At 39.9% G+C, this 13,626-nt stretch overlaps 1 protein-coding gene across 2 annotated transcripts in view; it reads right to left on the bottom strand.

The window, feature by feature from the left end:
* Nucleotides 1-13,626, bottom strand: part of LOC126253198 (probable phosphorylase b kinase regulatory subunit alpha) — a 294,496-nt gene that overhangs the window by 280,345 nt on the left and 525 nt on the right. The gene's annotated exons all lie outside the window — the stretch shown is intronic.

The following is a 13,626-nucleotide window of genomic DNA, read 5'->3' on the forward strand; positions in this document are numbered from 1 at the left end:
GTACTTACAAGGTACCAGGGCAAATAAGCTTCACTGCCATCCTTAGCCTGGCATTCCTGTCATGGTGCGGCCAGGGAGGGGAACGATTTGGGGTCATATTTCTTAGCATTGAAGTTAGACTTTGCCCACTTACAGACTGCTGGTGGTGGACCACCAGCAAGAGATGATGTACTACACTTCATGGCATGTCATCCGCCCTGACACCACCCTCTCCGACCAGTGGCCCTCCCCACAGGCACCATTGAGCTGCAGCAAAGGCCACCTGGCAGGATGGCCATTGCTGGCAGTCCCAATACCCCAGGGTGATGGGCATCTACTCCTTGGCATATGTGGGGAGTTCGCAGCGCAGGCATAAGTAGAGCAATTCCTGTGCAGTTAGGGGGCTACAACCACAACGGACTGACTATCATGCTGGATGTGAGGTGCAAAGAATTCCATTGCCATCATGGTCATAGAAAATGACACTGCATAGTGGGTGGCGGAAAATGCACTCAGGAAGGTGTCCTCACCCAAGAGATGGAGAATGAGCGGGACTGCAATGCCTCAATCAGAAAGTAGGCTCAAGATCTCAATGAACGATGGACATGATGCACCATGTAAGGCACCCTTACCCAACTGGCTCGCTCTTCAGGAAAATTTTGAAAAATGGAGGTCAAACCCTACCGGGGACCATCACATAAAGGCCGAAAGGTGTCGCCTCTTACAACAGGCAGTATTACCTCAGGCCTATTCTAAACCCCGGGCATGCAGGGGGAAGGGGGAAGGGGGGAAGGGGGGAAGGGGGGAAGGGGGGAAGGGGGGAAGGGGGGAAGGGGGGGGGAGGACTGGTTGAAAAGGGAGTGAGACAAGGTTGTAGCATATCCACGATGTTATTCAATCTGAACAACACTGAACAAGCAGTAAAGGAAATCAAAGAGTAAGAAATAAATTCTCTGAGGTTGTAATTCTGTCAGAGACAGCAGAGAACTTGGAAGAGCAGCTGAACAGAACGGACATTGTCTTGAAAGGAGGATATAAGATTAAACAAGGATAAAGTAGTCAAATAAAATCAGGTGATGCTAAGGGAATTAGATTAGGAGAGGAGACACTTACAGTAGTAGATGAGTAACGCTATTTGGGCAGCAAAATAACTGAATTATGGCCGAAGTAGAGAGGATATAAAATGCAGACGGGCAATGGCAATAAAAGTATTTCTGAAGTAGAGAAATTTGTTAACATTCAATATATATTTAAGAGTTAGGAAGTCTTTTCTGAAAGTATTTGTCTAGAGTGTAGTCGTGTATGGAAGTGCAACATGGACGACAAACATTTTAGACAAGAAGAACATACGAGCTATCGAAATGTGGTGTTACAGAAGAACGCCCAACATCAGATGGGCAGATCACATAACTAATGAGGAGGTACTGAACAGAATGGGTGAGACAAGATATTTGTGGCACAACCTGTCTAGAAGAAGGAATTGGTTGACAGAACACATTCTGAGACATCAAGGGATCACCAACTTAGTATTAGAGGGAAGTAAGATGAATACAGTAAGCAGAGTCATAAGTATGTAGCTTTCAATAGTTATTCGGAGATGTTGAGGCTCACACAGGATAGAGTGAAGACCACAACCACAACCACAACACTAGCCCTCAGAATTACCGAGATCCTTGGGAGAGCCAGACCTGATAAAACTAGCCTATCTTATACGTAAAATACATCGGACAAGCAACATACCCAGAGAGTTCAAGAACAATGTTAGAACTCTTATTCTAAAGAAGGGAAATGCCTAGATATGTCAATACTATCAAATCACTAGTTTAATAAATCATGGTTGCAATATAGTGGCTCAAATTATTTACAGAAGAATGGAAAAAAAGTTGTGGAAGCTGAGATTGGCAAAGACCAGTTTGGGTTCTGGAAAAATCTAGGAGCTTGTGAGATAATAATAACCCTATGACTTACTGAAAAAAGGTAAACCTACATTTATAACATTTGTAGATTTACAGACAGCTTTAGGCAACATTGGCCGAAATACACTCTTTGAAATCCTGAAGGTACAGTACCAGGGATAAAATTTAGAGGGCGAAAAGTTTTCTATAACTTCCATATAAACCACACTGCAGCTGTAGCACCCCAAGGACAGGAAAAGGAAGCAACAGCTGAGAAGGGAGTAAGACAGCTCTATTGGGTATTCCCCATGTTATTTAATATGCACATTGAGCAAGCAGTAAAGGGACCAAGGAAAAAAATTGGAAAATAATTTAAGTCCAATGAGAAGAAATAAAAACTTTGAGGTTTGTTGGTTATACTGTATTATGTGTTGAAAACAAGTTTACAAGATGAACATCAACAAAAGTAGGCGCGATACAATCTTCTTGTCCTCAAGAAAAATTTAAGCCTTTGGTCTCAAAAATTAAATACTAAAATTTAAACAATGGAAAATCCAGGATGGAATGTAACAATATTATGAGAAGGAAAGTTGCTACTCACCATATAGCGGAGATGCTGAGTTGCGAAAGGCACAACAAAAAGATTCACACAATTATAGCTTTCGGCCATTAAGGCCTTAGTCAGCAATAGACACACATACACACACATGCGCGCGCACACACACACTCACACAAACGCAACTTGCACAAACGTCTGCAGTCTCCGATAACTGAAACCACACTGCGAGCAGCAGCACCAGTGCATGATGGGAGTGGCAACTGGGTGGGGGTAAGGAGGAGGTTGGGGCAGAGAGGGGGAGGGATAGTATGGTGGGAGTGGTGGACAGTGAAGTGCTGCAGTTTAGATTGGAGGGCAGGAGAGGAGATGGGGAGGCAGGCGGGGGGAGGGGGGGGGGTAAGTAGCAGAAAGGAAATAAATAAAAAAAATTAAAAGACTGGGTGCGGCGGTGAAATGACGGATGTGTAGTGCAGGAATGGGAACAGGGAGGGGACTAGATGTGACTAATGAAGGTTGAGGCCAGGAGGGTTACAGGAACGTATGATGTATTGCAGGGAAAGTTCCCATCTGCGCAGTTCAGAAAAGCTGGTGTTGGTGGGAAGGATCCATATGGCACAGGCTGTTAAGTAGTCACTGAGATTAGGGATATCATGTTTGGCAGCATGGCCAGCAACAGGGTGGTCCACGTGTTTTTTGGCCACAGTTTGTCGGTGGCCATTCATGCAGACAGACAGCTTGTTGGTTGTCATGCCTACAGAATGCAGCACAGTGGTTGCAGCTCAGGTTGTAAATCACATGACTGGTTTCACAGGTAGCCCTGCCTTTGATGGGATACGTGATGTTAGTGACAGGACTGGAGTAGGTAGTGGTAGGAGGATGTATGGGACAGATCTTGCATCTAGGTCTATTACTGGGGTATGAGCCATGAGGTAAGGGATTGGGAGCAGGGGTTGTGTAAGGATGGATGAGTATATTGTGTAGGTTCGGTGGATGGCGGAATACCACTGTAGGAGGGGTGGGAAAGATAGTGAGCAGGACATTTCTCATTTCAGGGCACGGCGAGAGGTAATCGAAACCCTGGCGGAGAATGTAATTCAGTTACTCCAGTCCCAGATGGTACTGAGTTACGAGGGGAATACTCCTCTGTGGCTGGACTGTGGGACTTTTGGAGCTGGTGGGAAACTGGAAAGATAAGGCAAGGGAGATTTGTTTTTGTACAAGGTTGGGAGGATAATTACAGTCGGTGTTGCTTCAGTGAGACCGTCAATATATTTTGAAGAGGACTACTCGTCACTGCAGATGCGACAACCACGAGTGGTTAGGTTGTACAGAAGGGACTTCTTGGTATGGAATGGGTGGCAACTGTCGAAGTTGAGGTATTGCTGGTGGTTAGTAGGCTTGATATGGACGGAGGTACTAATGTAGTCATCTCTGAGGTGGAGGTCAACATGTAGGAAGGTGGCTTGTTGTGTTGAGTAGGACCAGGTGAAGCAAATGGGGGAGTAGTTGTTGAGGTTTTGGAGGAATGTGGATAGGGTGTCCTCACCTTCAATCCAGATAGCAAAGATGTCATCAATGAATCTGAACCAGGTGAGGGGTTTAGGATTCTGAGTTTCTAGGAAGGATCCCTCTAGATGGCCCATGAATAGGTTGGCATAGTATGGTGCCATGTGGTGCCCATAGCCGTACCCCGCATTCCTCTAGATGGTTCATGAATAGGTTGGCATAGTATGGTGCCATGCAGTGCCCATAGCCATACCCCGGATTTGTTTGTAGGTAATGCCTTCAAAGGAGAAGTAATTGAGGGTGAGGATATAGTTGGTCATGGTGACTAGGAAAGAGGTTGTTGATTTGGAATCCATAGGGCGTCTGGGAAGGTAGTGTTCAATAGCAGTAAGGCCATGGGCATTAGGAATGTTAGTGTGGTATACACCACTTATAACAAACACCGAACAACGCGCTCCAGTACGCGGCCGCCAAATACATCGCTGGCCGCACTTCTCTGGGCGTCTCGCTGCTTCCATCGCTGGCCGTCTTCACACGCACACTCCCTTACGTGGCCGAGAAATACATCGCTGGCCGCACTTCTCCGGGCGGCTCGCGGCTACCATCGCTGGCCGCCTTCACGCGCGCGCGTTTGTCAGCACCCAGCAATTGGCTACGTCAGGAAACACTGCGATTGGTTTTCCCTGGAAAACAGCGACCCCAGCCGACGGCTCCATTAACTAGCAAGCCTTATATAAACCCGGCCGCCGCCGCAAACGACAGTTCTCATCGGGAAGTGCAGTACGCCGTGTTCCAGCTGCTTGTGGATGACTCGCTGCACCACTCGAGATTACCTGGCTGCTCGGCGGAAATCTTGCGACTTCACTTGGAGAGACTGAACTTCACTGGACTTGGGAATAATTACGGGACGTGCACCCCGCCATGCACATTTGGACATTGGTATAACCAAATTTTAATTATGCATTACTTCTGAGTGTGAGCCTGGGTAGACGCTTGGCTAACATAATTGTTAAAAAGTGATTTGTGATTTAATAAACCAGACTGAAGAGGTTATTGTGTTATTCCTGGTTATAACAGTTAGTGTACAGGGAGGTGGCGTCAATAGTGACATGCAGGGCATTGTGTGGGAAAGGTAACAGGAACTGTGGAGAGTCGTTGGAGGAAATGTTTGGTATCTTAATCATTTCACCGCCACATCCAGTCTTTTAATTTCCTTCATTTCTCTCCTTTCTGCAACTTACCCCCCCCCTCCCCACCTTCTCTCCTGCCCTCCATATAAACTGCAGCACTTCACTGTCCGTCACCCCCACCGTACTATACCTCCACCTCCCCGCCCCAGCCTCCTACTTGCATCACCCAGTCGCCACTCCCATCATGCACTGGTACAGCTGTCGCAATGCGGTTTCATTTATCTGAGACTGCAGACATGTGTGCAAGTTGCGTTTGTGTGTGTGTGTGTGTGTGTGTGTGTGTGTGTGTGCGCGTGCGCGTGCGTGTGTGTATGAGTGTCTAATACTAAAATTTAATGAGAGAGTTGATTCCTTGTTAACTCATTCAGGTAAAACACGGGTAATGGAATGTAGTTGAATTAAATTAGGTGATGCTAACAGTTTTAGATTAAGAAATGAGACACCAAAATTCGTCAATGAGTTGTGCTATTTGAGTAACACAGTAATTGATGATGAATTAAGTAAATGATGATTATTATTATTTCTTTCTTTCTTTTCTCAGACGTTATGTCTGGTCAAAAATGGAAAGTGACGCGGACCTTGATCAAGTGTGACTTCCTTTTAACTGTACGGTATATGTTGTATTGCATTTAGGAACTTTCGGGTAATTGAACATGTATCAATAATTATGGATTTCTGTAGTTGTATATGTAAGTTTGGATGTAGCTGTATTGCATTGATGTACTGGTGGATATTGTGTGGTATGACTCCTGTAGTTGATAGTATAATTGGTATAATGTCAACTTTATCCTGATGCCACATGTCCTTGACTTCCTCAGCCAGTTGGATGTATTTTTCAATTTTTTTCTCCTGTTTTCTTTTGTATATTTGTTGTATTGGGTATGGATATTTCGATTAGTTGTGTTAATTTCTTCTTTTTATTGGTGAGTATGATGTCAGGTTTGTTATGTGGTGTTGTTTTATCTGTTATAATGGTTCTGTTCCAGTATAATTTGTATTCATCATTCTCCAGTACATTTTGTGGTGCATACTTGTATGTGGGAACGTATTGTTTTATAAGTTTATGTTGTAAGGCAAGCTGTTGATGTATTATTTTTGCTACATTGTCATGTCTTCTGGGGTACTCTGTATTTGCTAGTATTGTACATCCGCTTGTGATGTGATCTACTGTTTCTATTTGTTGTTTGCAAAGTCTGCATTTATCTGTTGTGGTATTGGGATCTTTAATAATATGCTTGCTGTAATATCTGGTGTTTATTGTTTGATCCTGTATTGCAATCATGAATCCTTCCGTCTCACTGTATATATTGCCTTTTCTTAGCCATGTGTTGGATGCGTCTTGATCGATGTGTGGCTGTGTTAGATGATACGGGTGCTTGCCATGTAGTGTTTTCTTTTTCCAATTTACTTTCTTCGTATCTGTTGATGTTATGTGATCTAAAGGGTTGTAGAGGTGGTTATGAAATTGTAGTGGTGTAGCCGATGTATTTATATGAGTGATTGCTTTGTGTATTTTGCTAGTTTCTGCTCGTTCTAGAAAGAATTTTCTTAAATTGTCTACCTGTCCATAATGTAGGTTTTTTTTGTCGATAAATCCCCTTCCTCCTTCCTTTCTGCTTAATGTGAATCTTTCTGTTGCTGAATGTATGTGATGTATTCTATATTTGTGGCATTGTGATCGTGTAAGTGTATTGAGTGCTTCTAGGTCTGTGTTACTCCATTTCACTACTCCAAATGAGTAGGTCAATATTGGTATGGCATAAGTATTTATAGCTTTTGTCTTGTTTCTTGCTGTCAATTCTGTTTTCAGTATTTTTGTTAGTCTTTGTCTATATTTTTCTTTTAGTTCTTCTTTAATATTTGAATTATCTATTCCTATTTTTTGTCTGTATCCTAGATATTTATAGGCATCTGTTTTTTCCATCGCTTTTATACAGTCGCTGTGGTTATCCAATATGTAATCTTCTCGTTTAGTGTGTTTTCCCATGACTATGCTATTTTTCTTACATTTGTCTGTTCCAAAAGCCATATTTATATCATTGCTGAATACTTCTGTTATCTTTAGTAATTGGTTGAGTTGTTGCTGCCAGTAGTTTTAGATCATCCATGTATAGCAAATGTGTGATTTTGTGTGGGTATGTTCCAGTAATACTGTATCCATAATTTGTATTATTTAGCATGTTGGATAGTGGGTTCAGAGCAAGGCAGAACCAGAAAGGACTTAATGAGTCTCCTTGGTATATTCCACGCTTAATCTGTATTGGCTGTGATGTGATATTATTTGAATTTGTTTGGATATTAAGTGTGGTTTCCCAATTTTTCATTACTATGTTTAGGAACTGTATCAATTTAGGATCTACTTTGTATATTTCCAATATTTGTAGTAACCATGAGTGGGGTACGCTATCAAAAGCTTTTTGGTAATCAATGTATGCGTAGTGTAGCGACCTTTGTTTAGTTTTAGCTTGATATGTCACCTCTGCATCTATTATCAGTTGCTCTTTACATCCTCGTGCTCCTTTGCAACAGCCTTTTTGTTCTTCATTTATAATTTTGTTCTGTGTTGTATGTGTCATTAATTTCTGTGTAATGACTGAAGTTAATATTTTGTATATTGTTGGTAGGCATGTTATGGGGCGATATTTAGCTGGGTTTGCTGTGTCTGCTTGATCTTTAGGTTTCAGATAAGTTATTCCTTGTGTAAGTGTATCAGGGAATGTGTATGGGTCTGCAATGTAACTGTTAAATAATTTAGTTAGATGTGAATGAGGTGAACTTCTTTAGCCAGAAATTTGCTATTTTATCTTTTCCAGGGGCTTTCCAATTGTGAGTAGAATTAATTGCTTGGGTGACTTCATGTTGCAAAATTATCACTTCAGGCATTTGTGGTATCATCTTGTATGTGTCTGCTTGTATCCACCGTGCATGCCTGTTATGTTGTACTGGGTTTGACCACATGTTGCTCCAGAAGTGTTCCATGTCTGTTATGTTTGGTGGTTTGTCTATTTTAAGGTGTGTGTTATCTATTGTCTGATAAAATTTCTTTTGGTTTGTGTTGAATGTTTGGTTTTGTTTCCTTCTATTTTCACTTTTTTTGTATCTTCTAAGTCGTTTGGCCAATGCTTGTAATTTCTGCTTCTTTTCATCTAATTGCTCTATCGCTTCTTGTTGTGAGATTTTACCTAACCTTTTCCGTTTTTTTTCTGACATTTCATTTCTTATAAATTGTGTTAGCTGTCCGATGTCTTTTCTCAGTTTTTCTATTCTGATCTGTAGCCTGTGTTGCCATGCTGGTTTTGTGGGTTTCTTCTGTGTGTTGGTTGGTTCTGATCTCTGCCTAGTGTGTATATTTAGTGTAGTGAGTGCTCCTATATAAACCAGTAGTTGTAACTCTTCCATAGTTGTGTTTTCATTTATTTTGTTGTGTATGACTATGTTGATAGTTTTTATTGTTGTTTCGACTTGTGGGTTATTTGGCGGTCTATGCAAGTATGGTCTAATGTCTGTATTTGTGTCTTTGAATTCTATATATGTCAGCTGAAATTTTTCTTCTATATCTAAAATGTGTGTCACTTCATGTTCTATTTGTGCTTGTTCTGGTGGCTGTCTTAAGATTTCGTTTTTCTCTGATTGTTTAATTGATGCGTGTTGTTCTTTGTTTGTTTGCTCTGGGATGTTTGAGTCCATTACTGTATTTTCTTCTTCTTCTGATTGCACATTATTTTGTTCCAGTATTTGTTGTACTTGTTGTTTGATGTTTTCTAATTCTGACTGGGGTATCCTGTTATTTTTGATTATTACACGGATCTGATCAGCTAGTCGTTGTTCTATTAAAAATTTTAATTCTGGGTATCTGGTAATAAATGTTGTGTATACTTGTGTTCTGTATCCAGTTGTGTTGGTTCCTAGGTTTGTTGCTTGGTAATAACAGAACATCAGGTGTCGATTAACTTCATCTGACCATCTCATCCTCTGTCTTTGTTTTCCTTCAAGGGTGGTTGCAGGAAGCATATCCTGCAAAACACCTCTATTTGGATTTAATCATTTTCCAGTTGGCTATCAGTGTCGTTACCATTGTGGGCGGGCATAGGGTTCAAGCGTCGTCCCCGACCATGACGGCGCTTGTCCAAGGCTTCTTTAGTTCTGTCCTGAACCAACTAATCACACTAAAAGGGGGGTTAGCCCTATTAGTGGTTTGTTCTTTTCGTCGCCTTTTACGACTGGCAGAACATACCAGAGGCCTATTCTTTTCCCGGGCCTCCACGGGGTTTATTATTATTATTATTATTTTTATTATTATGTTTGGTTTGTGGGGCGCTCAATTGCGCGATTATCAGCGCCCGGAGAAATTCCCAACTATTGCTCAGTCCAATCTCGCCACTTTCATGAATGATGATGAAATGATGAGGACAACACAAACACCCAGTCATCTCGAGGCAGGTGAAGCTCGAGAAGCGAGAACGCGGTCATGAGACCAGGAGCTGCGGACGAATGAAGTAGAAAGGATATATAAAGCAGACTAGCAACAGCAAGAAAATGGTTTCTGAATAAGAGACATTTGTTAACATTGAATATATATTTGTGCATTAGGAAGTCTGTCCTGAAGACCTTGTATATGGAGTGTAGCATTATATTGAAGTGAAATGTGTGCAAGTAGTAGTTTATTTATTTACTCAGGAACACATTCATGCCTGTATGGGCAACATGTCAAATAGTTTTACCCTCTTGTATTTGTAATAATCTTGAGTTTTCTTAAGTCTGGCAACTGTGATGTTAAGGTACAGTTTTAGGTATATGTTACATTGATGGATAGATTGTTGCAGTTTGTGACTGCGTCGGTTTTCTTTTGTATATGTATTAGGCAACATACGATAAAGAGGAACGTAACTGTTGAAATTTTTTGTTCTTTGAAATATGGCCTATAGGACATTATTTCAGATTCCACAGATCCATCTGATTGATTTCTTTTGCCAAATGAGAACTTTCTGTTTGCTCATGGGGAACTCCCCCACAGCAAAATTGCATATGTCGAGGAAGAGGGGGAAAATGCGTAGTATGCATTGAGCAATACGTTATTTAGATTGGATTAGATTAGATTCAGTTTTCGTTCCATAGACCAAAAAATGAGATGACTCAGAAAGTATAACATAAAAAACGTAAAACATTTGAATATAATACTTACTACCCTGATCATTTATCAGGGGATTGTCAAAATAGCTGAATACAATACAGTAAACTGGAACAGTTAATATTTACAGAATTAATATGCTGTCAGAATGAAACATTGTTACACGCTGTTAATAAATTTATCATACACAAAATACCTAATCTTAACTGTTGTGACCAAGTGCTATCAAAACCAAAACCTAACAGACATTTTTACTTAAGCTGACCTTGCAATCTCTGTTAAGATATTCTTCTATAGAGAAGGAGGAGTTGCCTATCAAATATTGTTTCAAACTCTGTTTAAACAGTGCTTTATCTGAAACCAAGCTTTTAGTGGTTGCTAGCAATTTATTGGAAATGTGTGTTCCTTAACATTGGTCTTTATGCAGATTGTTCTTATTCCTAGTATTGAGTTAGTTGGTTGCTTGTTCCATTGATCAATCGCACGGTACGATAGCCGTTTATTCCTATTCAAGAATTCATCTATGGTATAGAAGGAGTTGCCAAGGAGATATGATTTCAATTTATTTTTGAAGCCATTACTGCTGTCTGTCAGACATTTTATTTCATCTGGTAATTTGTCAAAAATTTTTATAACAGCATATTTTACCCCTTTCTGTGCCAAAGATAGGTTGAGTAAAGGATAGTGCAAGTCTTTCCTTTTTCTGGTATTATAATCATGAATGTCACTGTTGTTTTTAAACTGGTCCATGTTGTTGAGAACAAATTTCATTAGTGAGGCTGTTGTAAGAATTCCCAATCTTTTAAAAAGATGCCTGCAAGATGTGCGACTATGAACCCCACACATGATACTACGTCTTGAGCTATTGGATGGAAACAGAGACACATTACTTGCAACAAATTCCATTAAGGAATAAATATGCTGAGAAGCAGTGGCTAGAATAACTAACACAAGACCTTAGTTTACCTAAAAAACGTTTAACATGTGTTAACTTAATACATTTACAATAGGCTTAATTCTCCCATGTTAATTCTGAGTCAAAATGGATTCCAAGAAGTTAAGCTGAAGGACAATTGTTGCTGTCATCTTTAAAATACAAACTATAGAGAATATTTAGTTTTTCCCCAATTGTTAATACTCAATTCATTGATTTGGAACCACTTGCTCCCCACTTTCCCAGCTGTAGTATAAGTCGCATCATCTGTGTAGTGTGTGAAGTTACAAAACACAACACTGGGAAAGTCACTTAGATTTATTATGAAGAGTAATGATTCAAACACAGAACGCTGTGACACACCCTGTGCGATATTCAAGACATTTGACCTCATACTGTTGAACTGGACAATTTATTTTCTGTCACTCGGGTAGGATGTGATCAGAGAGAGTCCTGAGCTTGTAAAACCATAGCAATATGGTTTTTTCTAGCAGAATTCTACAACTGACATTGTCAAATGCCTTAATTAAGATCTACAAGCATGGCATTAACAGGTAATCTTGATTAAATGATGATAGCATAAATGAAACAATATTTTCAACTGCTTTTACTGTTGACAAGGCCTGACCTGAAGCCATACTGTAAGTCACTCAGAAATATTATTTAGATACACTTATTGACTTATTTGGAGCTGTATGCAATAGTCCAGACTGGACTGTAATTATGAAAGACAAGACTTGTCACCTTTTTGTGCAGAGAAATAAAAATTGTCATTTTTTAAGAATGAAAGGAAGCAGTAACTAACAAACATCCAGTTTAAACAGAACATAAGCTCTACTGGATATGCTATTATAGTCACAATTTTTTAACACAAAATTGGAGAGACCATAAATGTCTTCTAATTCTGAGTAACTTAATTTTTCTATTGCAATTTTAATATCATAGATTTCAAGAAAGTTTTTGAATCAGTTTCAACAAAAACATATATTAAAACAGTAATGAATATATCGGCCCACATCTCAATTAGAGCTATATAGAAATGAGTTGCACTAGGATACTCAGTATCATCGAAACACTCTTGGCAGGCCTAGAGAAAGTTTCCCAATCTTTAACTGAGAAATACTGTTTATGATGTAGAACTGTTTTCCTGTGGTGATTATAAACTTTTGACAATGAAAAGAAGCACTTTACAGATCAAATTCAACAGAAAAAATCTTCTAAAAGAAATTCAAGACTGAGATGTGTAGCATACACATAACATAAATTGACACATTTCACAGGGGATGCTTCAATAATAAGTACGCAATCACCACCTAGCACATTGACTGCTGCAGAGTTAGGAGGGTGGGTTGAGGGATGTGCAGGAGGAACAAGCCTCACCTCCTCATTGAATTGCAAACAGTACACAAAAGTCAACACTGTATTCAGAATGCCTAACAGTATGCTACAATGCTATGTTATGCTCTATTGTTTCCTAGCTAAGGTTGCAATGGGCATGAACTGACTCAAAGTCACCCGACTTCCACAAATTCCTCTGATCCCATAAAATAAAGAGGGCCAAGTAATACTGTGTATGTTATGCAAGTACCACTGTGTCAAGAGAGTATAAATTAACAACAAAAAATGGAGGCATGACTTTGTTGTCTTTCATAATTACAGTCCAGTCTGGACTATTGCATACAGCTCCAAATAAGTCAATAAGTGTCCATCTGATGCATTTTTTGTAATTAGGAAATTTGAAGAGAACAAATCAATTGGAAAGCAAGTAAATGGAAGAGCAAAAATGACCTAGATTGTTCCTACAAATTTAATAGGAGATTTCATAACCAAGCTCTGTTTAAAACAAAGCGTTATTCTCCAAGCAATGGAGTGATCCACGTCAGTAATTACTCGTACAGTCAGGAAAACCAAAAAATGTATCAGGAAGAACAATGGAATAGAAGATGCAATTACAGCCATGATGAAGATGAAAATGAAACTGAAGTTATGGGATATACAGCATGGCAAAAGGATGGCAGGAAGGTTACTTGCTGAATTTCAACAGATAAGTAAAGTCCAAGGTGATGTTTTAATGAAAGGTGGTTCTATGGCATTGGAAAACATACTTGCACAAAGTTAAGACTAATCCATGGAAAAATTTAGAGATCACCTTTATCCAGTACTGGATGTTGAATGTACGATGATATGTTGAAGTGCAAAAACATTGTAAAAGACACATAAGTATGCTACTTATTACAGCATTAAGTAACCCCTACGTTAAAGCTACAGCAATGTAGAAACTACATTTTTACGTCTGTAATTATCTAATAATTAGGGTTAATATCGTATTTGAAGTCACCTTCGTCTCACATTCTAGACTGCACACAACAATATAAAGGATTCCACACGGTCATTTTATGGGTGATTTCATATAAAACCGCCAAATTTTACATGCC

The sequence above is a fragment of the Schistocerca nitens genome, chromosome 4 (assembly GCF_023898315.1).
Source record: "Schistocerca nitens isolate TAMUIC-IGC-003100 chromosome 4, iqSchNite1.1, whole genome shotgun sequence".
NCBI classification, from domain to species: domain Eukaryota; kingdom Metazoa; phylum Arthropoda; class Insecta; order Orthoptera; family Acrididae; genus Schistocerca; species Schistocerca nitens.